Source organism: Arachis ipaensis, chromosome B06, assembly GCF_000816755.2.
Source record: "Arachis ipaensis cultivar K30076 chromosome B06, Araip1.1, whole genome shotgun sequence".
Lineage (NCBI taxonomy): Eukaryota > Viridiplantae > Streptophyta > Magnoliopsida > Fabales > Fabaceae > Arachis > Arachis ipaensis.
Window position 1 is genome coordinate 47,219,979 of NC_029790.2, and position 3,477 is coordinate 47,223,455.

At 32.4% G+C, this 3,477-nt stretch overlaps 1 long non-coding RNA gene across 2 annotated transcripts; it reads left to right on the forward strand.

Moving 5' to 3' along the window:
* On the forward strand, nucleotides 463-2,888 carry LOC107648754. Of its 2 annotated transcripts, none has more exons than XR_001622050.2 (7): nucleotides 463-739; nucleotides 826-1,119; nucleotides 1,234-1,284; nucleotides 1,515-1,564; nucleotides 1,668-1,772; nucleotides 2,489-2,586; nucleotides 2,662-2,888. It is a non-coding gene; the product is annotated as an uncharacterized LOC107648754 (long non-coding RNA). The 2 variants fall into 2 exon arrangements; XR_001622051.2 differs by having other exon boundaries at nucleotides 467-739; nucleotides 1,237-1,284.

Consider the following 3,477-nt stretch of genomic DNA (forward strand, 5'->3'; position numbering starts at 1 on the left):
CCTATTGCAGCTCTTTTCCATTTCTTGAAGATAAGTATTGTTCATAAGTGTAGTAGTGGTCGTACTAATTAGGTGAGTTGCAGAAGGATCTAAATGTGGGTATAGATGGTGAACTAGTGAACTAGTGAAGTCAAAGTTTATCAAGTGATTGCCCTAATTTCCCAGATTATTTATCCAAATGGGGTTCCATCATCATTATTATTATAAATAAGAAACGGCTTGCGTGCAAATCCAGTGTGAGAAAGCAGAAAGCTTTTTGAGAAAGAGTGAATATTGGATAGCAAGGTCAACAGGGTTTCACATTCAGAAATCAGAGAACGAATGTAGGGCCATTCTCTCCCCTGAGTAGTTCAGGATCCTAGGCCAAAAGGGAACTGAGTATGAATTCAATTCCCCAACCTTTTCTGTTCTCATTGTTTTGAGTTATTTTAGTGCCATTTCTTAGAATCATTGGTAGTTTTTGGAAAATATATATCTGGGTTTAAACACAATCTAAGAAGTTCTTTTTAAGACATGAAATTGGTTATAAAGTGAGTTGAGTTGAGATTTAAGAATATGTGACTGCAATGGGAACTTGTGCAAATTGAAGGGTACTGGAGAATATAACAGGTTCTATGAAGAAGGGGTTTACAACTGTGCTGGGTGTGCAACTCCTCTTTATAGGTCTTCCACTAAATTTTACTCTGGTTATGGTTGGCCTGCTTTCTTTGAGGGTTTACATGGTGCCATCAATCGCTCAGTGAGTTCTTTTTCTTATTCAATATTTGGATATTCATCTCTCTTTTTTTTTCCTTCGCTAACATTGATTGAATAAACCACTTTCAGTCGGACCCAGATGGGAGGAGGACTGAGATAACTTGTGTATCATGTGGTGGCCATTTGGGTCATATTTTCAAAAGAGAGGGGTTCAAGACACCCACTGATGAACGTCATTGTGTTAATAGTGTTTCCGTTAAGTTTATTCCAGCTAATTCTGCTGCTTAACCATTATGGCCTATGTGTTGAAAATTGAGAGAGCCTTGTGTTTTCTTTCTCATTTGTTCTCCCATTTGATAGGTTGATGCTTAGAGAGCCTATCATCGAAATGCCCTTGTCATTCTAGAGAAACTGTATACTGAGGTTAGCCCTTGTAGCTTGAACTATAAAAATGAGAGTCAAGATTCAAGAACTATGTTTAAAGATAGATTTTATACTTTTGTATATATATATAGTTTCACTGTCTTTTGTATTTAGTAGCTTTTGGGAGTGGATGCATGAGTAGATATTGCGAAATATGGTATGACAGTATGACCATCTTTTCCTTACTCCCTGTATTGCTATGTACTAGAGAGATTGTAATAGAAACTGGGTAAAAGAAAGTACTGATCAGGTTAATGATCTCTGTTTCTATAGTTATAATATTGGCTACTAAATTGGATAGCTTAATTTTGTACAAATAGTTTTGTTAGGTTAATGATATCTGCAGTTATTATTTCTATTATTGCTATTGAAGCTATTTCTGCTCAACTCATCAGGTAAAAAGTTCTGGAACTTGTTCCATATGCAACCTATGCGTGACCAGAAGGTATAACTTATCATAATCAAGTGAAGAAGTTAGCTCTTTTAATATTTTGCCACACAAATTTTGTTTTGGATGGATAAGCACTTTTTTTTACTCGGTTCAACAGGGAGAAGTACAGCATTTTATTGGTGTTCAACTCAATGATAGCCAACATGTGGATCCTCTTCACAACTGCATCACAAAAAATACTGTAAAAGAAGGAGAACAACTGGTTTGGACTCTATTCAAGTGCTTCATTAATTTACCATATACTGAGTCTCAAATTATTAAACTCTATTAACATCATTACATATTCAACTTGTGCTAAATGTTGAAGTCTTCAAAACCTAAAAATGGTGACTTCCATTAAAATTTATGTAACCTTGGTTTTGCAGATCATAGACTGTGGAGAACAGGCTTAAAGCACTTTAGGCCAGTTAAACCTTTGTAATTAGGAGATACTGGCAGGTTTTAATTTGTTCTTCCCTATTTCTCTTTCGTATTTCCAACATATATGAGAACTTTATAGGTGAATTTTCCTCTACCAATAGCGAACAATTCAAGAGAACTCAATATTTTGAAAATTTAAATTTAAACTTCTATATTTTCTTTTAAAGAAGAGGCTGCCAGGTATAATAATATTATGCCACTACATGCACATGGCTCCTACTTTCCTCTAGCTAACATTAAGTTCTCAATATTCATAGATTTTATGCTACTGAGGTCGTGGTTGCATTGGAGTATCTTCATTGTCAAGGTAGGTTATTAGGCATTCGTATGACCTAAAAATTTTGATTATTATCTTCATTGTCAAGGTATTGCACGAAAGCTTGCCACCTTAACTTGAGTGACAATGATTCCAAAAAATTTCTGCATGTTCACTATGGTAAGAAAAAGAATTGTTTGTTGTTTTTTTGGTTTCTAATCTTAATTTTGCAATGTTTATAGTGCTGAAAAAAGATGAGACACTTTGCTACTATGTGCAAGAATGTAAAAAATGGGAAGTCTTGTGTCATCAAATTTTGTCACAAGTGCCTCTTAAACAGGTTAGTTTCGGTTTGAAAAAATTAGTTATAAGTAGAAAGGTAGAGTAACAAATTTCTTTGGTTGTGCTAAATTAGATATGGAGAGACTAGAGAGAAGGCAGAAGAAGTGATACAGCAAGAAGAATAGATTTGTATGTTGATATTGAATGAGGAGTGAACCAAAACATGTTGATAAATACATTTATCAAGGATTAGTGTAAGGACCAAGTTTCTTATGTAATGTGTATCACTTTTTTTTTTCTTTTTCATATGGAATGTTCATAGAGTTTAAGTGTTTTAAGGATTATTTTTTTCTTTTCTCATAGTATGATCTCATTTTATTTGCATCATAAAGCAAACTTGTACAATGATTATTGATTAATGAAAGAGACTATAAAGATTTCATTTTGTGAATTTGTGAATTTAATGAAATATTTCATGTTGTAGTAATTAATTTTAGTGATAGTATATTTTAATGAATTCAATGAAATATATTTTGGTGAAAGATCATTTTTATTATTTAAAGAAATTATTTAGTATTATTATGTATTTATTTTTATTTTATAATATTCATCTCATTTAAATAAAAATGCAGAATTATTATACATGTAATCATATTATTAACTATTATGTTGTATTAATAATTATTAGAAAATTATATATATATATAAAAAAAAAAAACGAGACCTAAGGCTACACTTATATACAGTAGCTATAATATACAAAAAAAAAAATGAGACCTAAGGCTACACTTATATACAGTAGCTATAGTATACCAAAAAAAAAACGAGGGACCTAAGGCTACACTTATAAAAAGTAGCCATGGTAGACTATGTGGCTACGCTTTACAGGTGATGCAGTAGCATTGAAAAGCGTAGCCTATTCTGGAAAAAATGGAAGCTGAAAAGCGTA